This window comes from Nannobrachium achirus (genome assembly GCF_963921795.1).
Source record: "Nannobrachium achirus genome assembly, chromosome: 7".
Lineage (NCBI taxonomy): Eukaryota > Metazoa > Chordata > Actinopteri > Myctophiformes > Myctophidae > Nannobrachium > Nannobrachium achirus.
Genome location: NC_137816.1, coordinates 5,366,694 through 5,385,506, shown reverse-complemented (window position 1 = coordinate 5,385,506; position 18,813 = coordinate 5,366,694). Strand labels below are relative to the sequence as shown.

Here is an 18,813-nt window from a genome sequence, read left to right as displayed (position 1 = left end):
TTCACAGCCGCCCCCATATTTACTTTAGAAAATATATATTAAATTCTAAGAACGTTTCGAGTACCAGTTTGATACAAGAGCGAATAAGCGCTACACTTCTGGAATCCTGTGCGTCAACTTAAAGTCGGATCCAGGCCTAATAACTTTATCTAGCCGCCCGTCGCCACTTCCTCGTTACATTTTCTTTTCTGAGACACATTGTACCTCATCCACCCTTTCTTCTCTCTCCTTTTGGTATCTTTATCCTCCTCCTCCTCCTTTTTTTTCTTTTTTATTCTTCTCTTTTTTTGTCTTTCTTAGTCCTGTGTATCTTTCTCTTTTTTTAGTCTTTCGTGTTGCCGCCTCGTAAAGGAAGTGATGTGACAACTAGCTGACATCACACTGACATCACTCCCTGTACAGAAGGAAGGTTACAGAAGGAAGGTTACAGAAGGAAGGAAGGAAGGAAGGAAGGAAGGTCACTCAAGTGACAAGGTTTTTCAGGGTAAATGCGACCTTCGGTCGCAATTATTGAACTCAAGTCTCCATGGGGTGATTAATTGATAGGAAAAAAAGAAAAAACATTTTGGGGGTGAACTACTCATGCGTGAAGTGAATGTGAATTACAGCTACACACTGAAAGAAAATATCCTGTTAGATGTAGCATCTGGTTCTCATTAAAATGGAAACCATGAAACCTAATTCATGCTGATTTAGAAAGAAATAAAAGTGTCAGCGAGAGTTGCGGTGACTCTTTTTCTCAGTTGGAAATGATGTTGTGCTTTTTCTCCGAAGCAAGAATTATAGGCTCCAGGCACTCAATGAAGAGCCTCCTCTTCTACAGCAATCACTTTAACCGCCAAGGTGAACAGGAAGGCTAACGAGCTCAGCAAAGCAAATAATTGATACAAATATGTCATTAAGACTGTGGAAGGCTGAGATCAAAATGTGAGGGAGCAGTAATTGAACATGATTACAAACTTATTTCCTACCTCCTCCATCAAGTGTGTTAATGAGGATGGCCCTCGTTGATGATTAGAACTTGTGGCTAACCTGTTGCTGGAAAGAACCTTAAAGGGCCAGTTCACTCATTAACACATTAAAAACAAAAAATATTTTTTTTCTATGCATTATTCACGCCACGGAGACTTGAGTTCAATAATATTTTTTGTATTTGTTAATTGTTTTGGAGACTGTGGCCTCTGGAAGTGTCACAGAGATAACATGTCTTTAGGATATAGCCGCCTGAACATAATAAAACTAGTAAGACGCCTGAGGGCGACATGCGACCTCATCCTAAAGGGCGAGGTTGTGCAAATTTTTGGCCAATTGGCCAGTGATGTATATCAGACAGGTACCAATACTGTATATGGAGATCCATGTGCTGTATATACTGTAGTAGACAAGCTGTGACATTTCCCATGGTAAACTGCAACCTTCGTCGCAATAAAATAAACAAATTTAAATAAGCAATTGCCTTTTTCCTGCTATGTCAGCAGAAAACTACAAATAGCAGCTTTAAGTGAAGTACTTAAAGGGGAAGACCACCCATTTTCAATATTGAACTATGTCATTGCGACCGTCAGGGAGCAGTTTACTATGAAAACCTCCACCGGCCGTCCGTCGGTCGGTCGGATCGGTCGGTCGGTTCGGTCGGTCACACGTCACACGTCACACCTTTGCCCTGCTCATATCTCCGCATCAGTATATAGGGCTTGTTTGTTTATTGTATGACATCACGCCACATCATCAGCTGTGGACTCTGTGATGTCATCGTATCGCATCAGTATATAGGGCTTGTTTGTTTATTGTATGACATCACGCCACATCATCAGCTGTGGACTCTGTGATGTCATCGTATCTCCATATATGGCCATCTCCGTATATGGAGATATAAGTCGTCCATGCCCAAGTATGGGCTGGTGAGGTCAGACTTTGTGTGATGCGTAGGTTATCTCCATATATGGAGATTCAACATTCCAGGCAATGCTCTCTTCCCTGGTGAGAATTGCCCCTTTATTGCGACCGTCAGGGAGCAGTTTACTATGAAAACCTCCACCGGCCGTCCGTCCGTCGGTCGGTCGGTCGGTCGGTCACACGTCACACGTCACACGTCACACGTCACACGTCACACCTTTGCCCTGCTCATATCTCCGCATCAGTATATAGGGCTTGTTTGTTTATTGTACCAGTAAGACTCCCTAATCGGGAGATAAGCGACCGTAGGTGGCTTATCTCCACAAATAGGGCAAAAATTTGTTTTTCCCAAATCTTCCTGATCCATGTTGATGACATGAGTGTAGACATGCTGTGTAGTGATATTCGTGATTTTAGGGCAAAAACTGTAGGAGCAGTGTCCAAAAATGTGTTTTAAAAATCGGCCTGAAGGTGGCGCTAGAATATGGCCATGTGAGAAATGAGGGGTGGGGTCTCCGCGTTGCCTTGGCGGACGAATAGGTACCGGCCCCGGCTCTCCCGGACGCTCCTAGCCCGAGTTACGGCATTTTATGTGCGCTGCAGTGGCAGGGGGTCCTCCACTGGGGGCGCCACCACTTTTGCATCCGTTCTGGAGCACCAGGAGTCGGTGGTCCCCGGGAATTCCCCGTGAGCAGCCCCGTTGGGGTGGTCATTTGGTCATTTTTGCACATTTGGTCATTTTTTACATCTGGGGGTCCCCCAGGGACCTGGGGGTCCCTGGGCCTCCGGGGGAGGCCCAGGGAGGTTGTAGTTTGGCAGGCAAGGAGTGTGTGTGTAAAATCTGGCATGGATCGGGTCAACGGGTGCGGAGATATAAGCAGGGAAAAAGTGTGACGTGTGACTTGTGAGCACATTTGGTCATTTTTTACATCTGGGGGTCCCCCAGGGACCTGGGGGTCCCTGGGGCTCCGGGGGTCCTTGGAGGTTGTAGTTTGGCAGTCAAGGAGTGTGTGTGCAAAATTTGGCATGGATGGGGGCAACGGTTGTGGAGATATGAGCAGGGCAAAAGTGTGACGGACTCACTGACTCACTGACGCACAGACAGCCCATGGAGGTTTTGGTAGTAAATGCGACCTACGGTCGCAACCAGTAAGACTCCCTAATCGGGAGATAAGCGACCGTTGGTCGCTTATCTCCACAAATATCACAACCTCCACCTCTCACGTCATACGGGTAGCCATAGTTACACCTGGAATGTTGAATCTCCATATATGGAGATAACCTACGCATCACACAAAGTCTGACCTCACCAGCCCATACTTGGGCATGGACGACTTATATCTCCATATACGGAGATGGCCATATATGGAGATACGATGACATCACAGAGTCCACAGCTGATGATGTGGCGTGATGTCATACAATACACAAACAAGCCCTATATAAAGGGGCAATTCTCACCAGGGAAGAGAGCATTGCCTGGAATGTTGAATCTCCATATATGGAGATAACCTACGCATCACACAAAGTCTGACCTCACCAGCCCATACTTGGGCATGGACGACTTATATCTCCATATACGGAGATGGCCATATATGGAGATACGATGACATCACAGAGTCCACAGCTGATGATGTGGCGTGATGTCATACAATAAACAAACAAGCCCTATATACTGATGCGATACGATGACATCACAGAGTCCACAGCTGATGATGTGGCGTGATGTCATACAATAAACAAACAAGCCCTATATACTGATGCGGAGATAAGAGCAGGGCAAAGGTGTGACGTGTGACGTGTGACCGACCGACCGACCGACCGACGGACGGCCGGTGGAGGTTTTCATAGTAAACTGCTCCCTGACGGTCGCAATCACATTCACTTGAAAAAAGAGTATACATTATACAAAAACCAGTAAGACTCCCTAATCGGGAGATAAGCGACCGTTGGTCGCTTATCTCCACAAATACCAGTAAGACTCCCTAATCGGGAGATAAGCGACCGTTGGTCGCTTATCTCCACAAATATCACAACCTCCACCTCTCACGTCATACGGGTAGCCATAGTTACACCTGGAATGTTGAATCTCCATATATGGAGATAACCTACGCATCACACAAAGTCTGACCTCACCAGCCCATACTTGGGCATGGACGACTTATATCTCCATATACGGAGATGGCCATATATGGAGATACGATGACATCACAGAGTCCACAGCTGATGATGTGGCGTGATGTCATACAATACACAAACAAGCCCTATATAAAGGGGCAATTCTCACCAGGGAAGAGAGCATTGCCTGGAATGTTGAATCTCCATATATGGAGATAACCTACGCATCACACAAAGTCTGACCTCACCAGCCCATACTTGGGCATGGACGACTTATATCTCCATATACGGAGATGGCCATATATGGAGATACGATGACATCACAGAGTCCACAGCTGATGATGTGGCGTGATGTCATACAATAAACAAACAAGCCCTATATACTGATGCGATACGATGACATCACAGAGTCCACAGCTGATGATGTGGTGTGATGTCATACAACAAACAAACAAGCCCTATATACTGATGCGGAGATATGAGCAGGGCAAAGGTGTGACGTGTGACGTGTGACCGACCGACGGACGGACGGCCGGTGGAGGTTTTCATAGTAAACTGCTCCCTGACGGTCGCAATCACAACCTCCACCTCTCACGTCATACGGGCAGCCATAGTTACACCTGGAATGTTGAATCTCCATATATGGAGATAACCTACGCATCACACAAAGTCTGACCTCACCAGCCCATACTTGGGCATGGACGACTTATATCTCCATATACGGAGATGGCCATATATGGAGATACGATGACATCACAGAGTCCACAGCTGATGATGTGGCGTGATGTCATACAATACACAAACAAGCCCTATATAAAGGGGCAATTCTCACCAGGGAAGAGAGCATTGCCTGGAATGTTGAATCTCCATATATGGAGATAACCTACGCATCACACAAAGTCTGACCTCACCAGCCCATACTTGGGCATGGACGACTTATATCTCCATATACGGAGATGGCCATATATGGAGATACGATGACATCACAGAGTCCACAGCTGATGATGTGGCGTGATGTCATACAATAAACAAACAAGCCCTATATACTGATGCGATACGATGACATCACAGAGTCCACAGCTGATGATGTGGCGTGATGTCATACAATAAACAAACAAGCCCTATATACTGATGCGGAGATATGAGCAGGGCAAAGGTGTGACGTGTGACGTGTGACCGACCGACCGACCGACCGACCGACCGACCGACCGACCGACGGACGGACGGCCGGTGGAGGTTTTCATAGTAAACTGCTCCCTGACGGTCGCAATGACATCACGCCACATCATCAGCTGTGGACTCTGTGATGTCATCGTATCGCATCAGTATATAGGGCTTGTTTGTTTATTGTATGACATCACGCCACATCATCAGCTGTGGACTCTGTGATGTCATCGTATCTCCATATATGGCCATCTCCGTATATGGAGATATAAGTCGTCCATGCCCAAGTATGAGCTGGTGAGGTCAGACTTTGTGTGATGCGTAGGTTATCTCCATATATGGAGATTCAACATTCCAGGTGTAACTATGGCTACCCGTATGACGTGAGAGGTGGAGGTTGTGATATTTGTGGAGATAAGCGACCAACGGTCGCTTATCTCCCGATTAGGGAGTCTTACTGGTTAATTAGGGCCGTAGGTCGCAGTTTAGTTGCGACCGTCAGGGAGCAGTTTACTATGAAAACCTCCACCGGCCGTCCGTCGGTCGGTCACACGTCACACGTCACACCTTTGCCCTGCTCATATCTCCGCATCAGTATATAGGGCTTGTTTGTTTATTGTATGACATCACGCCACATCATCAGCTGTGGACTCTGTGATGTCATCGTATCGCATCAGTACATAGGGCTTCTTTGTTTATTGTATGACATCACGCCACATCATCAGCTGTGGACTCTGTGATGTCATCGTATCTCCATATATGGCCATCTCCGTATATGGAGATATAAGTCGTCCATGCCCAAGTATGGGCTGGTGAGGTCAGACTTTGTGTGATGCGTAGGTTATCTCCATATATGGAGATTCAACATTCCAGGCAATGCTCTCTTCCCTGGTGAGAATTGCCCCTTTATATAGGGCTTGTTTGTGTATTGTATGACATCACGCCACATCATCAGCTGTGGACTCTGTGATGTCATCGTATCTCCATATATGGCCATCTCCGTATATGGAGATATAAGTCGTCCATGCCCAAGTATGGGCTGGTGAGGTCAGACTTTGTGTGATGCGTAGGTTATCTCCATATATGGAGATTCAACATTCCAGGTGTAACTATGGCTACCCGTATGACGTGAGAGGTGGAGGTTGTGATATTTGTGGAGATAAGCGACCAACGGTCGCTTATCTCCCGATTAGGGAGTCTTACTGGTATCAAAACCTCCACCGGCCGTCCGTTGGTCGGTCGGTTCGGTCGGTCACACGTCACACGTCACACCTTTGCCCTGCTCATATCTCCGCATCAGTATGACATCACACCACATGTGTACACAAACCTTTGTGTACGTTGCTGTGGCAACAGTCTGTTGTTGGTGGTCTGTTAGTGTACGTTAGCAACCACCTTAGCAACCATGGTTTTACCCTAGCAACCAACTGTTTACCCTAGCAACCAACTGTTTACCATAGCAACCATGTTTTTTTACCCTAGCAACCAACTGTTTACCATAGCAACCAGATACGCAGAGCAGGGATCTCCATATATGGGCATAAACAGGTGACATCACACTGATGTCAGATACTCAGAGCAGGGATTTCTCCATAATATATGGGCATAAAAGGGATTCTGTTAGGGATCTCCATATATGGGCATAAAAGGGATTCTGTTAGGGATCTCCATATATGGGCATACAAGGGATTCTGTTAGGGATCTCCATATATGGGCATAAAGGGATTCTGTTAGGGATCTCCATATATGGGCATAAAAGGGATTCTGTTAGGGATCTCCATATATGGGCATAAAAGGGATTCTGTTAGCTGTTAGTGATCTCCATATATGGGCATAAAAGGGATGCTGTTAGGGATCTCCATATATGGGCATAAAAGGGATTCTGTTAGGGATCTCCATATATGGGCATGAAAGGGATTCTGTTAGGGATCTCCATATATGGGCATAAAAGGGATTGTATCCCAGATGATGCCCTGTTAGGAGATCCACACTAACAGAATCCATATATGGTCCTACCGACAGCTGCTATAAGCCAACCCTGGCGATAAGGTCTGAGTCGAAGAAATGCTTCTTTCCTGGCAAGAATTGCCCCTTTATACTGTAGGGCTCGTTTGTGTATTGTATGACATCACGCCACATCATCGGCTGAGGACTGTGTGATGTCATCATATCTCCATATATGGAGACATAAGTTGCTCATGCCCAAATATGGGCTGGTGAGGTCAGACTTAGTGTGATGCGTAGGTTATCTCCATATATGGAGATTCAACTTCAATGAGTAACCATGGCAAACTGTCAACTGCCCGTATGTCTTGATAATTGGTAAAACAAACTTTTGGCCTATTTGTGGAGATAAGCGACCGTTGGTCGCTTATCTCCCGATTAGGGAGTCTTACTGGTATACCTTAGAGGAGTTGTGTGTAAAAAGAAAAAAAAAAGTTCCCTCTCTTCTGTGTTGCCTAGAACTGGAAGATTGATTTGGGGGTTTGTATTGTAAAGTACAACTTGATGACATCACACATTGTACTTTACAATACAAACCCCAAAATCAATCTTCAACACAGAAGAGCGGGAACCTTTTTTTTATTTCCACCCAACTCCTCTAAGGTATTAATGATATAGTTCCATTATTGAAAATGGGTGGTCTTCCCCTTTAAGAAAATGTACTTACACCACTGCGTACATAGTTTGGTGAGGAAGATTAGGGGGAACAACAGGAAGTGTACCTGGCTGGATGAGGGCTTTAACAGTAAATCAGAGTAAAACCAAAACAGCCTACTCTACTGTTCATTCAGTAACATTCTGAACATTATTAATTTTAGACTTTTTTTTTCACCAAAAAACGATTGAAACTAAAATACATCATCTTTCTGGAGGCGCTGCCACAATCTATGTGTGCTACGACCAATATTCACGGACCTAATGATGATAATTATTGCCATAATGACCTTGCTCTAGTGTGCGTGCATCCATGCGTGCGTGAGCGTGCGTGTGCGTGTGCGTGCGTGCGTGCGTGCGTGCGTGTGTGTGTGTGTGTGTGTGTGTGTGTGTGTGTGTGTTGGGCCAGGAGCAGATGGGACCAGTGGGTCTTGATGACACCAGAGAGCAGACAGACAGACAGCAGCCTCACACTGCCTGGCCCTTATACCCTTTATAATTACTGCAATTAATCACCACTGCAGCCACACGTTTTGTGTGCGTGTGTGTGTGTGTGTGCGTGTGTGTGTGTGTGTGCGTGTGTGTGCGCGCGCGTGCATGTGAAGGGTGTCTCATGTGTCAGGAGATCACAGTGGTGTCTCTGTTTAGCGGGTGTGTGTGTGTGTGTGTGTGTGTGTGTGGGGGGGGGGGGGGGAGGGGGGGGGGTTGGGGGGGTGTGGGATGTCACACAAATGTTCATCTCAGATAGTGTTCACTAGTGTTTGCTTGGTCTTTGTGACCGTTGATGTGTCAACAATGGAAACCCCCTTCTATGCACGCATGCACACATGCACGTGCACACACACACACACACACACACACACACGCACGCACGCACGCACGCACACACACACACACACACACACACAAACAAACGTTCATACACACCAACAGAGTAAACAAACTGCCTCCCCAGCGTGTCCAACTTGGACCAGTAGCAGATGGTGCCGTGTGTGTGTGTGTGTGTGTGTGTGTGTGTGTGTGTGTGTGTGTGTGTGTGTGTGTGTGTGTGTGTTTTCTCCGTGCCACCCGGGGGTGGGGTAATGCCTCACCTATAACCCTCACCTCCTCTGTCCTAATCACTGACACACACACACACACACACACACACACACGCACGCTCTCGCTCTCTCTCTCTCTCTCTCTCTCTCCCCATCACACTCATAATACCTCCTGATCACGATAGAAATGTGTTAATGACGTGTTTATATCTTCTTTCTGACAAATCTGAAGGCCCGTTATTTGGGGTTTGTACCGGAAATCTTCTTAAAAGCTGAAAAACAAGGCATTTTTTTCATTTGGATCCAGGAAACAGAATCGCTGTCATGCTGTCTATAAGATAAAAAAAAGACAACTTCCCAAATGACAACATATTTATATTCGATTCACACGCACGCATGCACACACGCACTGCAAAGTGGCGAGTAGATAAAATGCCACAGCAGCAACCCACGCCACTGGCAAAGAAACTCATTATATAGGCTATTTCAAGGACCCTAACTCGCTCATACATAAGTAGTGTGGCTGTTTCTTGCCTCGTGCTGTCAGTCGACCCCCCCTCTCTCTCTTTCCCTCTCCTCGCTTTCTCATGCGCACTGCATGCACACCCACACACACACACACACACACACACACACACACGCACACACACAATCTCTCTCTCTCTCTCTCTCTCTCTCTCTCTCTCTCCCCCTCTCTTGACCTGTCTCACACACCATTACCCACGTGAGGGGAAAAGACAACTCTAGCCAGGGGAAGGAGAGCACAGCACAGCGCTGGCATCGGGGGTAATGTCACCAGACACATGTCAAAAGTACAGCCCTGGTGTGTCCTGGAGAAGGAGCTGTGTGCGCGCGCGCGTGTGTGTGTGCGTGCGTGCGTGCGTGTGTGGTGGTGGTGGTGTGTCAACGGTCCGCCTGCCACTGTGTCCTCACCCTCTGGTGTGTGTGTGTGTGTGTCCCACCCCCCCCCCACCACGCTTCCTTGGAACAACGGTTCCACTGTTAGCCCTGAGGTGGAGATAGAGAGAGAGAGCATGAGGGAGATGCACGGAGAGAGAGAGAGAGAGAGAGAGAGAGAGAGAGAGAGAGAGGGAGAGAGAGAGAGAGAGAGAGAGAGAGAGATAGTCTTTGCCAGCAGGGAGGGTCATCAGCGATGCCCCGCTGGGATAAATGCTTTTCCTGCAGTCTCACCTCACTGCCCACCTATTGTCCTCAGGTATAAAGAGGTTAAAGGGTGGTGTGTGTGTGCGTGCGTGCGTGGTGCGTGCCCGTGTGCAGAGAGAAATACAAAGAGTTATACACACTAAACCACTTGACAGGCCTCTCGGTACATTTCTATCCCCCCATATCCACCGACACCACAACTATGAATATAATCATTGCTTTTCTATAGACCAGGGTTCACCAATAGGCGGCCCGCGGGCCATTTGCGGCCCGCGGAGGGCTACTGTCTGGCCCCCACCAACCCCGGTAATAATGGTGGTATAAGAGCAGCAACAACACTAGTATATCGTCGTTGTTGGGTGGAAACCTCGTATCTCAAAATGTGTACGTTCTTTCGCAAAGTAAAGCCCTTCTTCATCATACGAGGCCGTCGCACAAAAGTAGTGAAAACAGCAGATCTACAAGCACACAACGCCTCGCGGTGCGAGGCGTTGTGTGCTTGTAGATCGGCTGTTTTCACTAGTTTAAATCATTTTTAAAATGATAAATGCAAAACAAACGGTTTTGGATATACAAGATTTTCACTCGACAACGACGATATCTGAACTGTCACTGGAGTAGCGGGAACACCACCGTCGCCCCTTGCAATGTTGTGGCCCTCGGCTTGGTACCCTAGACATAATTCGGCCCTTGGGGAAAACTAATCAGCTATCTTCACAACGTTTGCCTCGTTCTTATATTATTTGACAATTTGGCCAATGTTTGACTAGTTTTTATAGTTTGTTGCTTACTTTCAATGCAGTAACGGTATTTAGTCCTTAAATTGTCGCTCCACTGTCATCTGGGGACTCCACCAAAATCATGTGGGGACCCCTGCCATAGAGGGTAACTCCAGCTAATATCCTTCTATGTGTGAACTGAAAGCTATGCTAGGAAATGAGATGTTGACAGTACACAAAGCGCAGCTGTTCAATGTGTGTGTGTGTGTGTGTGTGTGTGTGTGTGTGTGTGTGTGTGTGTGTGCGTGCGTGCGTGCGTGCGTGCGTGTGTTCAAATAGGGTAGGCAAGGACAATAGTGGATGGATTAGTCTGCAGCGGAAGGCTGATCTGGGATAGGATTAGCAGCACAGTGTAGGCCTATTCCAGAGTGCAAGGACTTTGAATGATTTTGCTTGGCAAAATGTTTGGTAACCCTTGTAATTACATAGCGATTTAATTTGTGATTATTAGATAGTGACAACATATTGTTTCCCGAGATATATACCTACCTATCTACTGTATTAGAAACTATCTAGAAATAAGAAGGCCTATTAGATGTCAATGTTTACATGTTCGGTTTTCTATTAATCTTAGCCATTGTTTGTACTTGACTGGGTTTTAGACTAGTATCATTGTTTTTGTACTTGATTGGGTTTTAGACTAGTATCATTGTTTTTGTACTTGATTGGGTTTTAAATTAGACTAATGTTTACTGTACTTGACTGAGTGTTAGATTTGATTTTTGTAAAATAGAAAGGGGTCCTGTGGACAGGTGTTGAGAATTAGCACTTGTGCTATAATCACTTATATCAATGCATCTGGTTCGTCCAATGTGATTGTGATGTCCATATCAAATAACATAACATAACATAACATAACATAACATAACATAACATAACATAACATAACATAACATAACATAACATAACATAACATAACATAACATACATAACATAACATAACATAACATAACATAACATAACATAACATAACATAACATAACATTCATATCAAAATGACCTGTCATTTGGCCATCCTATTAGATTTATTTGACAGTGATTGGTTTACACACAACTTGTAATGTGTTTCATGAAGCATGTCATTGTAAACATTTAAAAAATAAGAGTAGCCTATCAGAAGAAAGTAGAACGAAGTAATTGTTGTACAAATCTGTCATTCAGCTGGTTGCTGGGAAGTACAGTCCTCGCAGGATTTGCACGACGGTGCTGTGCTTTAGGAGCCGAATACAAAACGTTATTAGGCATTCACATTTTCTGCAGGATTACATTTTAAACTTTCTGTCCAACTCACTTAAATTATTTCCAATTTTAGTCCAGGGTTTTCTCAGCCTCTGCATTTGAGTATGGCTAAGAAGTACAACATGTTCTTCCCTTTGGCAAACGTTATAATTTATGCCCTGTGTGTTTCCAAAAGGGAATTTAGCGAACGCGAGCTTCAAAATGCAGTTTTGCAAAATGAGGTCTGTCATACATATAATATAAAATGCATTTTAGGAAGGATCAGTAAAAACAGTGTTGAATGTGCTAGACTTGTGTGGTTTTTACACAAACATTTCAGCTTCAATTAAAATATGGTACTGTATACTATAGGCTACTATACAGTGCAATACACAAAAGGTGATGGCACCTGACTGACACTCTGATTGTGTTTTTTGTTGTTGTTTGTTTGTTTTTGGAGCGGTGAAAGCGCTCCCAATGAACAGGTATATCCGTGGGTATGTGGCTGGCTGGCTGGCTGGCTGGGTGGCTGGCTGGCCCTGTCCGTAGCCTGGGCAATACCTTGAGTGGCCACACACAACACACTAGTTAAAGGAGGGGCGCTGTTTTGTGCAGGCCAGGCACACTCACCACTCACTCACAGGCACAGTTTACACTCACTCACTCACTCACATAGGGTACAGCTGCTCAAATTCACCGCTCCACTTCGAACCGAGGTTTGATTTTTTGTTAATGACTTTATTGAGTGCCCTTTAGGCCTGCGCAAGTTAAGCCATGGTGCAAAGTTTCAGTGTTAAAATAGGGTCCCTTATGTATTTCGTTTATAATACTGTAATTCGGATATATTTTTTAGAAATGCCCCAAAGGCAATTTGCTCTTGTTAAATGATGATGATGATGATGATGATGATGATGATACATTTCTCATTAAAGTTCTGCCTGTCAGCTGTTATGCCTTTTGGAAACTCTTCACCGCGGTACCGACTCTGATAGGGACTTAAGCCTCTATCATAGTCGGTACCACGGTGGTAAGCTATCCACCGCGGTGTAGTCTTTTTGAGTCATAAAACTACAACGTTACATCATTCCTCACGGTGAAGAGCTTTCCACCGCGAGTCCCGACACATCTCACTGATTAGTCGACCTGGACCGGTCTAGATACTTCACTGTGGGCCGTGACTGACTATGATGGCCTCCACTTATTTTCTGACTTTAGGTGGAAAGCTTTCCACCTAAAATGTGCGGTGGATAGCCCTTCACCCTGGACTATGATAGAGGCTTTAGTGTTCCCGGGCCAAAATGACCGCCATAGGAAATTAATGGAAAAGACTATAAAGTTCATCCACCAGGAGATGTCACACAGACACACACACGCACGCACGCACGCACATAGCCGATCTATAGATCTGCTATTTTCACAATGTTCGCCTCTTGCTGACTTAATATTTGACAGTTTGGCCAGTCCTGTCGAATATTCGACTATTCGAATACTTTGAGGTCGAATAATTCGAATACTAAAAATCACTATTCGTGAATGCCCTAATCTATCTATCTATCTATCTATCTATCTATCTATCTATCTATCTCTATCATGTTGCAACACGGTAGCAACACGGTGGCTGCCTACCCATGGACAAAGCTACTTGCAGCTTTAATAATTATTTGACTTTAGATAGGACAGCGTAGAAAGCAGGGGCATAGTTCCGCCTATTTAAAATGATTCCTATACATAAAACTTCCTATGATTGGCCGCTAGTTGCGTTGTTTTCCCCCCCGGCCGATCGCAAAAAGAATTGTTCTCCATTGGACCCCATTCATTTCCCCCTTTCGTTTTCTAACCTTAATTAACATTTTCATAAATACTTTATGGTTCCTATCGCTAGTTAAAAATTGCCTTTCAATCACGATGATATGCGTTTTGTGAAAATTGATGATAAAGTTGCGGGGGGCGTGGCCAACTAAACTGATACCAGCCGGCTGTGTTCTTCTTCGTGTGCTGTATTTCGGGAGGCTCCGACCACATTCTCCCATGTATCTCTGCGGTTGCACGTGACCTTTGGCAGCCAATAGCATCCTCTGGTGCTTTTACAATCTATGATGGCGACACCGACACCCATGCCAAGGACCCAAAATGCGTCATTTGCGCTGCATAGAAACCAATGGCTTCGCTTTGTCCATATATTTTACTGTCTATGGTAGAAAGACATGCAGGAAGCTGAGTGCAGAGATGGAGGGACGTAATGCAACACAGGTCTCCGTCTGGAATCGAACCGGAGCATGATGATGCAATTACTGGTGGACGCATAATCCAGTCAGCTATACCGGCACATCCTTCTCACTGTTTCTTCCAACTGTTAGTTGTACACCGTATCTGTTCATATGTCTAATACAGGGGTCTTCAACAGGGGGTCCGGGACCCCTAGGGTAGGGGGTCCTCAGAGTTAGGGGGTCCTCCAAATCTTTGAGTGATAGAAACTTTTTTTCTCCTTTTTTATATTAACCACTTGAACCCTAGCGTCCATATTCTGAGAACTTTAGCCGAAAATAGCAGATCTACAAGCTCACAACGCCTTGTGCTGCGAGGCGTCGTGGGCTTGTAGATATTTTTTGGCAAAGAGCTTTGGTGTAGAGGGGAAAAAGAGCAGACTAAGTACAGAGTAAACGGTCAAGTTTATTAAGTATTGACAGTTCAAGTGGTTAAATATCTGAAAAACACACTAATGATCGTGCTGTCAAACAATGAAACTATATGGAATCTATGAACAGGTTGTGGGGGTCCCTGCTTCATCTCTCTCTCTCAACTAAGGCGCCCTTGGCCTGAAAACGTTGAAGACCCCTGGTCTAATATCTACACGAGAGGTTAAGAAGAAGGCTAATGTGCAAGTCGTACGCTGTACGTGCGTGACCCTGCACTGTTTAACCGCCTTCAGACCCCTGATAAGGAAACACTTGATGGAGATGAGAGGCTTCCTTAATCTGATTTCACCCCCCAAGGCCCCTTGGGCCCCTCCCCTCCGCACATTGCTAGGAGATTGCTCAGGCGTCTGAGAGGAGAGAGGTATTGTAATTACATAGGCGGATTAGAGGGGTTCGGCTGGAAGCCACTTGGACTGGATTTGCAGTGTGTGTGTGTGTGTGTGTGTGTGTGTGTGTGTGTGTGTGTGTGTGTGTGTGTGTGTGTGTGTGTGTGTGTGTTGTGTGTGTGTGTGTGTGTGTGTGTGTGTGAGATGTAGGGAGAGGAGGGGCTGTGTGAGGGTGGGCTGCATCAGGGGCGTCACAAGGGGGGGGGGGGGTGGGGGGGGGGGGGGGGGGGGGGGGGGGGGGGGGAGTGGGACTGAGTTACTAGGGCCCAAGGTGGAGGGGCCCTAGTAACTTTAGCTATTGGAAAATAGCAGATATAGAAGCTCACAGCGCGGCACCGAGTGCCGCGCTGCGAGCTTGTAGATTTGAAAAATCGTGAAAATGTGTGAAAATCTTTGAATATATGTATTTTTTGCGAACATTTGTAACTCAAATTCTGCTTCTGGGGGGTCCCTGGAACTAAATATTTTGAGACGGGGGGTTCGTGGCCAAATTCATATCATCTTGGGGGTCCTTCACATGATTTTTTTTTTGAAAACCACTGACATGGAAACATAGGTTTCTTCTTGCACACATTTTCATGATTTAAAAAAAATAGCAGATATACAAGCTCGCAGCGCGGCACTCGGGTGCCGCGCTGTGAGCTTGTATATCTGCTATTTTTTCAATAGTTAACATTCATGGGGGGCCCGCAGTGAATCCTCGTACCCAGGGCCCAGGATTTGGTGTGAGTGACGCCCCTGTCTGCATGCAGGTCCCCTGGGTATTAAACAGGGCATTGCTAGATGGGAACGGAGAGGATAAAGTTAGGCCTGCTGATCAGCCAGCTAGAGGCCTACAGTGTGATGATAGGAGATGAAGAAGTGAGGAGAGGCAAGGCAGCCATTTAGCAGAGCCAAGACAAGGGTTAGCTTTCTCCAGTGCCTCTGATGATGCACAGATTAATTATGCAAGGTGGAACTTAATAAGGAGGCAGTCGATGAGAGATTCACAGAATTATGTTTTGATGAACCACTTTAACCAAGCGGTATCCCAATGTTTGGCATACATGCCCAATATAGGAAATAATAATCAATCAATAATCAAATAATTTAGACAATATTTCAAAAATAACAATAAGCTCACAATGCATTGCTTTGCAGCGCACTGATATTTTTGTGGTTAAGTGTGGTTATTTGGTTGAGACGTGAATGGTTAAGCAATATACAATTTCAATGGCGGTGAGCAAATGAGGGCGAGCGTGTTTTGGGGGTGAGCCGCCCTTTCGGTTACCACATGGTAGTTCATTTGGACATACAGACTCATTACTCATTAACTATTGATGTAATATTAATTAACAAGCCTTCATTTAATTAACAGGCAAGTTTTTTTACTTAAGTAAAAGTAGATCAATACTGCATTGTAGAAACACTCTACAGGTAAAAGTCTGGCATTCAAAATGTACTTGAGTAAAAGAACAAAAGTATTGGCATCAATATGTACTCAAAGTACCAAAAGTAGAAAGCACTCAGTATGCAGAATGACCCGTTTCACAAGTTTTCAAATGCATAAAATGTATAAAAATAGAAATAGCAAGCTCACAATGCGTCACGCCGCGACACATTGTGAGCATGTTGACAGCTATTTTCAAATAGCCGAAATGTATATACAGTAGGGCTGAAGTGGGTTTTGTAATAATGATCCAAATCTACAAGTAGGCTACAAAAGTAACTAGTAACTCAAGTTTTGAAATAACTGTAGAGGAGTAAAAGTACACTATTTGCCTCTGAGATGGAGTAGAAGTACAGTCATTTGGAAATAATCAAGTAAAAAAAATACCTCAAAGTTGTACTTAACTCATTTAGTGCCTATCCCGAACATGTTCGGGATATTTTCAGTCCAATACAATTTTTTTTTTATTAATTGACTTACCCTGAGCTGCTTGTATAGTCGTGGGTGGTCCTGGCTCGTCCTACGCTAGCCAGCTAGCCATTTTACATGGTCCGACGATATATTCCATTAAAAATGGTTTAAAATACATTTTTGAGACCCCCAATGTTCACCAAATGTTCAGCGCCGCTTCCGGAACGTAATCCAGTGTGCCTATCCCGAACATGTTCGGGATATTTAATGAAATGAATAAAATGATCCGAGGCCTTCTGAAGCCTGGGCCTAAATGTAAAATCCAGTGGTCCAAATCCTGGGGAAGCCATGCCGGCCGTGAGCCGCGAACGTAGCCGCGAATCGCCGCCGAATCCAATGAAAAACCACATCTTTGGAGGCCCATATCTCTGGATTGTGTTTTTAGGGATGCGCGCCAAGGTTTATTTACGGCGAAATCGCCTAAAAATGATCTTTAAAATGACTAGATGGGAATAGCTATTCTGTTAGCATTAACATCCGGGACCTTTCCATGATGTGCACGAACGTGAGCACGCACGTCACTGCAACGTGAGCCCCTGGATGCTGAAGCGCTCGCCTATGGGAGAAAGTCTGGCATTCCAACGGCGCCATCTAGGGGCTGGCACTGGAAGCGTTAAGTGGCCTACAGTAGGCTACTTGAGTAAATAATGTACTTATAGTTACTTTCCACCACTTCTCTTTTGTGCTCTTTCGTGTGAGTTGTGAACTTTCACGTGTCCCGACACACGACAGCAATTTCAGCTGCTTCCTTTGAAAAGAGGTCAACGTGAATTGGAGAAACGAGTTGGCTGAACAAAAACATGCAAAACAATAACCTCCACCAATTTATCCTCCCCTCGGTGGATTTGCACATTTATGGATGTGTGTGTGGGCAGGGGGGTCGCACCAAATTCTGGGCCCTGGGGTACAAGGATTCACTGCGGGGCCCCCCTGTGCTTTAACAATTGAAAAATAGCAGATATACAAGCTCACAGCGCGGCACCGAGTGCCGCGCTGCGAGCTTGTAGATCTGCTATTTTTGAAAAATCGTGAAAAATCTTTGAATATTTCAAATCCTTCTTTTTTTGTTTCTATGTCAGTGATGCTCAAACTTTTTCGTGTATTTGGCCTCGGACCCCCATCTCAAAATATTTTAGTTCGAGCGAACCCCAGGAGCAAAATCTTAGTTACAAATGTTGGCTTAAAAAATACATATATTCGAAGATTTGCACTCATTTTCACGACTTTTCAAAAATAGCAGATCTACAAGCTCGCAGCGCTGCACTCGGTGCCGCGCTGTGAGCTTGTAGATCTGCTATTTTTCAATAGCTATAAAATAATTAAGTCCCCTCCACCTCAGTCCCACTTCCCCCCCCCCCCCCCCCCCTTGTGACGCCCCTGTGTGTGGGTAGTTTGGCAAAAAAGTGGTTTTCTTTAAATCTGTGCATTTACATGAGTGTGCGTACTACTTTGTGCTATTTTCGTGCTTCATTTGTGATGGGTAGCTCTGAAAAAAGGAGCATGTTGTAGACCAACCGGCGAGTGGTTAACCCGTGACATTTTGTTTATGTATGTTGTTCTCTTAAATGTGACACATACAACATACTTTACGTTTTAAACTATACTAATAATACAACATTACAGTGGTGTAAAGTACCCTAGTACATTTACTTAAGTACTGTACTTAAGTACAATTTTGTGGTACTTTTACTTTACTGGAGTGTTTCCATTTTTTACTTCTTCTACTACTCCACTAAATCTCAGAGGTTTTCGTCTATTTGAGAACTGCATTCTGCACAATGAGTACTTTTACTT

General features: G+C 45.1%; 1 protein-coding gene across 1 annotated transcript in view; it reads right to left on the bottom strand.

Annotated features, from left to right (window-relative positions):
- LOC308289096 (alpha-taxilin-like) overlaps window positions 1–18,813 on the bottom strand; it is a 621,916-nt gene that overhangs the window by 323,999 nt on the left and 279,104 nt on the right. The gene's annotated exons all lie outside the window — the stretch shown is intronic.